General features: G+C 35.8%; 1 protein-coding gene across 2 annotated transcripts in view; it reads right to left on the bottom strand.

Annotated features, from left to right (window-relative positions):
• cacnb4a (calcium voltage-gated channel auxiliary subunit beta 4a) overlaps positions 1 to 12,392 on the bottom strand; it is a 55,991-nt gene that overhangs the window by 26,482 nt on the left and 17,117 nt on the right.

Here is a 12,392-nt window from a genome sequence, read left to right as displayed (position 1 = left end):
GGAAGAAGAAAGACTGTATGGCAGTTTGGTGAAACACAGATGTCCACATATGAGTGCACACATTCCTATAAAATTTCTCATTCGTTCCTCATTATACCTCAGAACTATTAACTTCACCTCACCCAACTCCACTCTCATCGCCAATTTTACGCTACTATTTATCATTTACAGTTATTTGTTACTTTGCACTGTGTAGTGAGATGCACTTAATCTCTTCGCACATGTATATAATGTCCATTGTATTTGTGTGCAGTATGTTTTCAGCATAAATGCCTTATTAGAGAGAAACTGATTGTATTCCTGGCACCCTGTCAAAGGTAAACCGAGAAATGCATTTAATCTAACTGTATGATGTCATCACTTCTGGTTCATGGTTACTTGTATCTCTGCTGCTAGGAAGCAGAAGAAATGTGCACAAGATGTGTCATTCTTTTGTGTTACTGTAAGTAACTAAGCAACTAAGGATGAAGGAAGTACTGTGAACTGTGGACAAGCACAGTGTTAAGCTTAGGACACACTTATTCAACACCAAAGAACTAGAACTGACAATAAACAACTGTGTTTTCGGCTCACGTCAGCCACGTCTGGTCTCGTCTGAATCAAAAAGCTGCCTGTGAACACATCAAACGAAGGACAGCAGATTGAAATGAGAGCATGCGTTCTGCGCCAGCATGAGAGAGCATGTCTTTTAGCACCTGCAGGGGGCAGTAATCTATTTTCTCATTCCGCAAATGGAAACCAGAACATGAGAAGTGCACACACAAAGCATCATTTAGTACCATTATTACAGTAATTGTCACACATCACAGATAAATTAATTCCTGCAAATATGTAGTTTTGGTAAAAACATGCACTTGTTGTCCATATTAATTGAAATATATGTAAACGGCTCATATAGGACCAATGTTTCCTTTACAAATATTATCGAGATCATTACATATTCTATTCTAAAACAGAAACGCTTACAAAAGCTAACACATATTCTAATCTCATATATAAATTATATAAATAAAGATAATTATAATAAGGCTATTTATTAAGAAATTAAATTTTACATTTATTATTTATTAGAAAATAAAAAAATCTACTTTAATAATAATATTTATTATTATTATTATTATTATTAAGTAGGATATATATATATATATATATATATATATATATATATATATATATATATATATATATATATATATATATATAATTTTTTTTTTTTTTTTTTTTTTAAGTCTACTTTTATTTGACACATGCAAACCACTGCAGAAATGTGCTCACCAACAGGCAGGCCCATGCCATTTACAGTACAGATACTTAAAAAATAACCTACTATAAATTAAAAGCATTAACCTATGTTATGTTTTTAGTTTTCACAAGTTTTGGAGACATAATGTAAATTCTGCTTTTAAATAATAGGTCACCTATAGCTTTCTCCATGAGGCTGTGTTCAAAATTACATCAATGTTTTTAAAGTGCACTAAGGGAGCACGATTTTAGACATGAAATTCGCTAAAACTGAACAGTAAAAATATTTTGAAACCAAATTCCTGTTTTAAATATTGGAACGTTCTAAATAAATAGGGCATAGGGGGAATAACTAGGAAAAGAACACAGCCATGAACTATGTTTCTAAGTACAGCTTCAGAGGTTTAGTTGCAAGCATACAAGTTTGCGAATGTTCGTTGGAACGATGGATTTGGGAAAAGCCAAATCAACAAACTATGTTTGTAACGACAGAACTTGCGACCTTACTTGGCTAACAATGGTTTTCGGAAACGCACCCCGGTCAGAATACACTATATAGCCTATCCCACAAAACACTAAAAACTTAAATACATTTTATTAATAACATAGATGTAATTTAAATAAATACATACATTTGATTCACTGAAGCATGTATTACACAAACTAACATTACTGAAAAATTTACACCCCACCCTCCCCATCGCCAATGTATAATTCACACAGTGTAATAAGAGGATAATCATGCATGTGTCATAAGACAAAAGCTACCTATTTTCATTCATTAATTTTCCTGTCGGCTTAGTCCCTTTATTAATCCGGGGTTGCCACAGCAGAATGAACCGCCAACTTATCCATCATGTTTTTATGCAGCGGATGCCCTTTCAGCTGCAACCCACATACACACACATTCACACACATGCTTTAGGGACAATTTAGCCTACCCAATTCACCTGTACCGCATGACTTTGGACTGTGGGGAAACCGGAGCATCCGGAGGAAACCCACACGAACGCAGGGAGAATATGCAAACTCCACACAGAAACGCCTACAGAGCCGAGGTTCGAACCAGCGACCTTCTTGCTGTGAGGCAACAGCACTACCTACTGCACATTTCACAAATTAATTAAAATATGTAGCTAAGTTATTTTACTTTTTTTGTTGGTAACAAAGAACATTTTGGCAGGGCAAGTAAATATCCTTACCACTGGCCAACCAGCGAAGAGCAAATGTAACTCTCAGATATTCAAACAATAAGGAACCAAACAATCAGCATGTTAAATATGAAGCAACATGTATTTATAATTTTAGGCCTCTCCCAACACAGTTTCGTTGTGCTATTTGCTGTGCTATTTACTGTGTGAGAATATGCATGCACATGTGGTGTCTAAACAAGCCAAGATAAAAAAAGGTAATATTACTGCCTGATACATATTTGTCCAGCACAATGTTCTCACTATTGGCCATGACACCAGATTATGGACCTCCATGGCCAGGAAACCCATGTGACCAGTGTTACATAAGGCGATGTGCACTGGAGCGAGTCAAGTGACAGACACCGCATCTGCTCTTAATGACATCAAAACCCCTATGATTCATCCTCACCACACCTCATTCCATCGTCTCATTCTCCGGCACACATTAGGACCAATGGACCATCAAACTACTCACTTTAACACTGCAAGACAAAACAGAGACTTTACACTAAGCTGAAGCACAAAGACCATCACAAGTACCGTATTATCTAATGCTATGGTTACCGGGATCTGATGGATGCTTGGAAAGAAAAAACAAAGCTAAATGAAAATAATCCTATGAAACACTGAAATATTTTAATGAAAGTATTAGTTGGTTGCGCTTGAATTTAGTAAGCCTGCAGGATCTGACAGAGCTGGCTATAGCAGACCATGAAGTCAAATCACTTCACTTTGGAACACATTACACCCTTGGCCAGCTGGTTACTCTACGCTGCCGACTCAGCAATGCTGATGGTTGGATGGAGAGAGATGGCAGTGTGCGCAATGTGAAAATTCCCCCAGCAGATGATACCACAGTTCCTGTTTTACAAGCTGCCACTTCAGAGGATGGTTATTTGAAACATTTCCAAGCGATTTAAAAAGGCATATAGGGTTAGAATGTAACATCTATAAGTTGAATTGTGCAAAAAGGTTAAGGGGGCAGAATAAAAGGAGAAGAAATTAAAGATTTGTTTATTTAACTGACAAAAAAAATCTGTCTATTTATCATTCAAATATTCAGGCAGTCAGGAAGCTGAACTCTCTCCCGGCCCTGCCACCACTCCCCTCTCCCTTCCCATGCACCTTTAACTCTGACACACATGTAAACATTGTGCTGCTAGTTACCTCATACTACCTCTTTTTATATTATAAAGACAGTCCCTTTATCATATTTAAAAGCTTTTTCCACTAGGTGTAACTTTATTCATTGTAATTGTTTTGCTTAATTTTTTTCTTTTTGTATTAATATTATCTGTTATGCACCTATAGGGTCTAAGAAAAAAGGCAACTTCTATTATCTGCATGTCCTGTACATGTGGTTAAATTGACAAAAAAAGTTGACTTTGACTTGACTTAAAATAAAGAAAAAAATTAAATTAAATTAAAAGTACAAATAATTTAGGGGGAAAAGGAATTAGAGTGACGCCGAAGCAAGAAATAAACAAACCAAAATACCTCATAATCTAGTACCCAAAAACATCTAAGCTATAGAAAACAAATATCTTTGGTATCCAATGAACACAAATATGCCATCTGGCTGACAGAAGCTAAAAAAAACAGGATAAAAAATGCAAAGGAAATGTTTTTTTTTTTTTGTTATAAATTATTATGTTTTAATATATGTTTTTAAAATCAATTATTTAAATACACTTTCTGCAGATTTGTCATTTGCACATTCCCAAATGTGTCCTTTTGGACTGAGATCTGATAATTTAGGGTGCTAAGAAAGTGTGTCAATTAAATATTGTCCACAGCATTACACCACAGCAGCAGCCTGAACCACTGATGCAAGGCAGGATAGATCTATGGTTACATGCCAAATTTTTGCCCTACCACCTGAACGATACCACAGAAATCATGAGCTAAACTTTTCGCAGTGTGTAATTATTCATTATTTCATTTGCTTGGAAATTTGACATGCTGAGTGTTCAGAGATAATCTTCTTAATGAGTGATTATTTGTTGCCTTTCTATCAACTTGAACCAGTCTGGTCATTCTCCTCTGACCTCAAAATGACATATTGGCTTGCCCATTAAACTGCTCTTTCACTTTATATTTTCTTTTTGTTTTAAATCATCATCTGTAAACCCTAGAGATTAATGTGCATGTAAAAACCCCAATAGATCTGTTTCAATAATGGCACATTTTAAACAGACCAAAACCAATCACCAAAACCTTTTTTGGTTAAGCAGATCGTCTTAACCATTATTCATTTCTAAATGCATTTAGCAGACTCAGGCTATCAGAGCAACATCAATGGATGCTTTTCTTTACTAAGCATTTATAAAAAAAAAACGATATACAGACTACATCATCACAAACTTTTTAAGTGTTTGCATATTAAAAGAAATGAATGAAAACCTTACAAAAACACCTACATATACAGTTGAAGCCAGAATTATTAGCCCCCCTGAATTATTCGCCCCCCTATTTAATTTTTTCCCCAACTTCTATTTAACGGAGAGAAGATTTTTTCCAACACATTTCTAAACATAATAGTTTTAATAACTCATCTCTAATAACTGTTTTATTTTATCTTTACCATGATGACAGTAAATAATATTTGACAAGATATTTTTCAAGACACTTCCATACAGCTTAAAGTGACATTTAAAGGCTTAACTAGGTTAATTAGATTAACTAGGCAGGTTATGGTAATTAGGCAAGTTATTAAATAACAATGGTTTGTTCTGTAGAGTATCAAAAAAAAAAAATAGCTTAAAGGGGCTAATACTTCTGTCCTTAAATGGTGTTTAAAAATGTAATAACTGCTTTCTATCTATAGCCGAAATAAAACAAATAAGAGTTTCTCCGGAACAACAAATATTATCAGACATACAGTGAAAATTTCCTTGCTCTGTTAAACATAATTTGGGAAATATTTAAAAAAGAAACAAAAAATTCAAAGTCGGGCTAATAATTCTGACCTCAATTGTACGGTATATGAGACAGCCAACTCAGAACTTAAGCCAAACAAAAAACAAGCATAAAATGTTCAAATTCTTTAAATAATCTATATAAAAGATCTGTATTATCAAATATACAAACAATAACTCAGAAAATACAGATTCCAGCATATATTGCTACACCAGAATTAAACTATTCAGTTACATTCAGTGGCTGTTTGAGGAGACGAAAACACTTTATGTGAAAATATCCAAAGATGCATTGAAATTTCATACTCAAGCACCTGGTTTATCATGAATGGCCATGAAAGTTATTTCTGTGCCTTGGCTGATGTTTATTTATCACCAGAATGAAATATATGAACATTTGAATGTTGTTCTGAAACAAGTCAAGTCAAGCTGTATTGTCATTCCGCTACATGTGAGGACAGTGGAATGAAATGTTGTGTCTCGCCAGACCACGATGCTACAGAAATAAACATAACCATATGAACACAAATCATGAATATGAACATAGTCTTTAAGATCAAGAGTAGACCGCGCTGCCAACTTGCATCAGCAATAAACAAAAACCAGTAATAATACAAATAAATAAATAAATAAATCTGAAGCTCTGCATGAAAAAAATTCCTCATGTACACTCATTTAAAGGGCTCAAGTCATTTTCCACACAATTTTTGCATGTCGGTTTCAATAGAAAATCTGCAATTATTAGAAATTCCAGTAGACATTGCAAATTAAAGTTCAATTAATATATGTATATACAATTTGTTACATATTTCTTTGTTTTTATACAACACATTTACATTTATTTGACATTTTATTTACAGTATATTTAGGAATCCTTTGTAATGTATTTTTAAAGAAAAATTTAAACCTCTGGCGACAATATTGTCCCCAAAGGACAGTGCAGATAAGTAAACAAACACACACACAAACACACACACACATATACACAAACAAACACACACACACACACACACACACACGCACATGCAGCTTTCGTGTACTCTGCTGCAGTACGTACACCATTATCTAACCACGTCAAGTGTGTGGGCTTGGGTTTTGTCAAGCCACACGTACTGCTTATCTCCAGAGATTGTACGCCGCTAACATTTTTCTGTGATGCCAGTGGGTCTGAGAGCATTTGGGGCCCTCAAAGCCCACTACGCTGGAAGGTCCTTGCCCTGCATTTCTTTGAAAATGAAAGTAGATAAATGGGTCAGTGAAAAACGCTTCCTCCAGTGAGCAGATATGCAGATGAATCATGAGGCATGAGGACCAATGCTGGAGAGCACAGTGGGTAATTACAGATAAATCTCTCCACAACACAGCATGAGATCCCGACCATTTAGGGCCACGTCTGATGAAAGCAAATACTTAACCATAAAAAGAGAGGATGATGATGATGATGAAAGCTTTGTGTCGCATTACTTCTCATGCTTCTCATACCTGACTAAACTGATCTTTAAATCAGCGTCTCCAAACTGATGGGTTGCAACCCAAAACTGGAAACAAGTCAACAGTTAACACTGAAGCGGGATGTTTGTGAAGCATTCACAAACTGTGAAAGTACTTTTCAAAGTGGAACCTAATATTAACATCTAATGCGTCACGGTGGTGCAGTGGGTAGCATGATCCCCTTACAGCAAGAAGGTCGCTGGTTCGAGCCCCGGCTGGGTCAGTTGGCATTTCTGTGTGGAGTTTGCATGTTCTCTCTGTGTTCACATGGGTTTCCACTGAGTGCTCCAGTTTCCCTCACATTCTAAAGACATGTGCTATAGGTAAATGAAATGAGCTAAATTGGCTGTAGTGTATGTGTGTGAATGTAAGAGTGTATGGGTGTTTCTCAGTGAGGGGTTGTGGCTGGGAGGGCATGTAATGCTGGGGTAGCGCTGTTGTCTCACAGCAAGAAGGTTGCTGGTTCAAGCCTTGGCTGGGTCAGTTAGCATTTCTGTGTGGAGTTTGTTGGCGTGGGTTTCCTTTAGGTGCTCCGGTTTCTCCCAAAGTCCAAAGACATGCGCTATAGGTGAATTGGGTAAGCTAAATTGGCTGTATGGGTGTTTCCCATTGATTGGTTGCAGCTGGATAGGCATCCGTTACGTAAAACTTAAGCTGGATACGTTGGTAGTTCATTGCGCTGTGGCGACCACTGATTAATAAAGGGACAAAGCCAAAAAGAAAATGAATGAATGAATGGATGGATGGATGGATTGATTGATTGATTGATTGATTGATTGATTGATTGATTGATTGATTGATTGATTGATTGATTGATTGATTGATTGATTGATTGATTGATTGATTGATTGATTGATTGATCGATCGATTGATCGATCGATTGATCGATCGATTAATTAATTAATATCTAATGCTATTTTTATGCTAATAACTTAGCTTATGTCCCCCAGGCTTGTTTTATATTTATAATAAAACAACAGACAAGCAAAACAAGACTTTAATATTTATTATTAACAACCCATATCCAATAAAAACAACTTTAAATTGTTATTATTTTGATTTTCATGGTTTTGATTTACTTTACAAATATCATATCACACTCATATCGACCAATTGGGCAGATTAATTTCTAAATATTGCCATCGGCCATTAAAAATCAGTAAACCACAAATATTACTCCAAAGTCATCCTTTTCAATTTTACTTGAACAAAAGTACAAACTTATTTAATTGTTCTTGTAAATCTGAAATATGTTTGATAAAATGGAGAGAAGTACAATATACAATATTTTCTTTTGAGCTGCTTTAAATCGGTTTGAGCTGACACAAATCAGTTTTATAATTGATACTGAATAATGGCACTGTTCTCTAGAGCTGCTTATTTTATTCAGTTTATTTTTGTCATTGATAATGATCTTGAACTGAACCAGCACTAAACCAAGCTGTAATGTTTTTTAAGTTCTTAACAACAGATTTAGGATTTTGAACTTGATAAATTTGAGTTATTGATTCTACCATCTTCCTTTTTATTTCTGAAATGTATTTATGAAAGTCTGTTGGGTTCAGTGAGATTCTACAGATTCTACTGTATTTGTATTCTGCAGATGAAAGAAAACCATACAGTCAGTCATTTAATGTGATGATGGATTTAAAGTGATGATGGAAAAGTCCTTTTTTTGTTAGAAAACTATCTGTTTAACAATTCTGATTCAGCCAAATCGAACAAGCAATCAATATCATCCTCATTCATTCATTCATTCATTCATTTTCCTTCTGCTTAGTCCCTGATTTATCAGGGGTTGCCACAGTGGAATAAACCACCAACTATTCTGGCATATGTGTTACGCAGCAAATGCCTTTCCAGCGACAACCCAGTACTTGAAAACACCCATACACTCTCACATTCACACACACAGTAATACACTACGGCCAATTTAGTTTATTCAATTCCCCTTTAGTGCATGTCTTTGGACTGTGGGGGAAACCGGAGCACCTGGAGAAAACCCACGCGAACACGGGGAGAACATGCAAACTCCACATAGAAATGCCAAACGGGACTCAAAACAGTGACCTTCTTGCTGTGAGGCGACAGTGCTGACCACTAATCTATCGTACCACACCTCAATACCATCTTTTTTTCCAAAGAAACAGCTTAAAACTATACTGAAAAACACTTTAAATGCAGTATGAATATCTAGATTAAAACTTGCACAGTAGTTTTATTAGAAATCAATTCCGAATACAGATAACACAGTAAATCTAGTTCGCGCAATTAGGCTAAGCATAGTGGAACACCATCACTGTCATGAATATAAAAAACAGGATACGCGAAACAATTATAGACAAGGAATAGTACCCGCTTGAACCCTCCATTACTTTTAATATTCATAAGCTGTAAGGGAAGAGGAGAAAAGAAAGGCAGACACAATTAGACCACAAGGCTATAATAAGATCATCGGAGGCTACAGGATCTGAGCTACTTTGTCATTATTTCATTCTTACGACATCATTTCCATGATATTTCTGCACCATATAATTTCTGAAAATATACGCAGACGCAGGGTAATAAATTGCCTCTCTCAACTTTTCAGAGCAGACATGACATACTTTGTAAATGAAGACACAGACTGGTTGTGCAGTGGATGGATGGATGGGTGCCCCTCAATTGTATGTCTCTTTGGACAAAAGCGTCTGCTAAATGACTAAATCCAAATGTAATAAATGGATGGATGGATGGATGGATGGATGGATGGGTGGATGAATGGAATGAATGGATAAATGGATGGATGAATGGATAAATGCCCCTCCTTCAATTGTAAGTTGCTTTGGACAAAAGAGTCTGCTAAATGACTAAATGTAATGGATGGATGAATCAATGCGCCTGAATTGTAAGTCTCTTTGGACAAAAGAGTCTGCTAAATGACTAAATGCAAATGTAATGGATGGATGGATGGATGGATGGATGGATGGATGAAAGGGTGGATGGATGAATACTCCTGAATTATAAGTCTCTTTGGACATTAGAGTCTGCTGAATGACTAAATGTAATGGATGGATCGATGGATGGATAAATACCCCTCAATTATAAGTTGCTTTGGACAAAGGGTCTGCAAAATGACTAAATGTAAATGTAATGAATGAATGAATAGATGGATGGATTCCCCTCAATTGTAAGTCACTTGGGATAAAAAGGTCTGCAAAATGACAATGTAAATGTAATGAATGAATGGATGGATGGATGGATGGATGCCACTCAATTGTGAGTTACAAGACTAAATGACTAAATGTAAATTGGATGAATGGATAGATAGATGGATAGATGGATGGGTGGATAGATGGATGGATAGATAGATAGACAGACAGACAGACAGACAGACAGACAGACAGACAGACAGACAGACAGACAGAAAGATAGATAGATAGATAGATAGATAGATAGATAGATAGATAGATAGATAGATAGATAGATAGATAGATAGATAGATAGATAGATAGATAGATAGATAGATAGATAGATAGATAGATAGATAGATAGATAGATAGATAGATAGATAGATAGATAGATAGATAGATAGATAGATAGATAGATGGACAAGCGCATGGATAGACGGTGAATATACAATTATATAAGTACATATACGATTCCATAAGTACAATTATGAATGACATACATAGCAAAAAAAATAAATAAAAAAATAAGCAACAGAGCTGTTAATACATGCAACCACACTATTAAGCTTTATAAAACATTCATTCATTTTCTTGTTGGCTTAGTCCCTTGTCGCCACAGCATATTTTTATGCAGCCAATGCCCTTTCAGCCGCAACCCATTTCTGGGACACACACACACACACATACACACACACACTCATACACTACGGACACCTGTACCGCATGTCTTTGGATTGTGGGGGAAACTGGAGCACCCAGATGAAATCCACGCGAATGCAGTGAGAACATGCAAACTCCACACAGAAATACCAGTTGAGCCGAGGTTCGAACCAGCGGACCAGCGACCCAGCAACTGTCTTGTTGTGAGGTGACAGCACTACCTACTGCACCACTGCGTCACCCCTTTATGAAACAATAAAATAAAATAATTTTTAAACTGAAAGAACATCTTAGGTCAAACAAATACAAAATTAACTTACACTTCTGAACTATCAGTTTCCTTGCCTTTTTTTAATTAAAGTTCATCCAAAATTAAAACGTTGTCATCATTACTCACTGTTAAACATAAAAGTTATTTTAAGAAAAGTCAACAGATTCATATTGTTTGTCTCCTGGGATCTTTAAAATATAATTTTAGCTCAGAAGAGTCTGATGATAAAAAGGCAGACTGTACATGGTTTTTGTACATCTTCACAGCAAAACACAAGAATTTAAGCAAATAACATCATACGTTTTGGAAAAATATAGTAAATGTCATATAGATTTGCAATGACATCCGAAGAAACAAACGATGACAGAATTAAAAATTTTGTGTAAACTATTCTGTTAAGGATACAATCATTATTAAAACACAAAAACACAGTCAAAGCTCCCATATGGAGTATATCATTATTAGGGCTGCACAATTTTGGAAAAAAATAATATTACAAATTTTTTTTTCCTACCATAGATGTCTTAAATAGCTTTTTTTTTTGTCTTTTTTGAAAGAATTCATAATTTTTGGTTGATTACTATTAGGAATAATCTGCATAATACATGATAACCAAAGTACAAGCATAGATAAATTCATAAGAGTAAAGATTAAAATGAAATAAATAGTGCTTTTATGATTTTCCTCATACAGAATTACATATATCACTGTAAAGTCTTCATCACATTAATAATTAAATATAAATAATTTTCGAAGTCTAAAGCTTCAAACGTTACAATTTCTTGCGCTTTTATGCTATCTTGAAAGGCTTAATTCACTCATTCATTTTCTTTTCTTCTTAGTCCCTGAATTAATCTGGGGTCGCCACAATGGTATGAACTGCCAACTTATCCAGCATATGTTTTATGAAGCGAATGCCCTTCCAGCCACAACCCATCACTGGGAAACAGCCATACACACTCATTCACACACATACACTACGGACTATTTAGCTTGCCCAATTCACCTGTAGCGCATGTCTTTGGACTGTGGGGGAAACCGGAACACCCGGAGGAAACACAAGCGGACGCAGGGAGAACATGCAAAACTCCACACAGATATGCCAACTGACCCAGCCAAGGCTCGAACCAGCAACCTTCTTGCTGTGAGGCGACAGCACTACCTACTGCGCCACCGCGTCGCAAAAGGCTTACAGTTTTCTCAGTCACTTCGGTGGATTTTTTCACAACACTATTTACATTTGCACAACAGTTAATGCATTTCTCAAAACAATTTGGGAAAAACTGCAAAACCTAGTTGATAACCTACATAAGCGTGTCACTTGCTCAAAATGGATAGCTTAATCCTCAAAAGCATGTATTCATGTCAATGAAAGTGTCAGTGTCCTCAAGATGAAAAGTCTTGACACCATTGTTTATGAACAGGATAGTCAAATGGCTTTGTCATG

Source organism: Danio rerio, chromosome 9 (assembly GCF_052040795.2).
Source record: "Danio rerio strain M-AB ecotype USA chromosome 9, GRCz13ab, whole genome shotgun sequence".
NCBI classification, from domain to species: Eukaryota; Metazoa; Chordata; class Actinopteri; order Cypriniformes; family Danionidae; genus Danio; species Danio rerio.
Note: the sequence above shows the minus strand (reverse complement) of the source record. Positions and strands in the feature narration are given on the sequence as shown.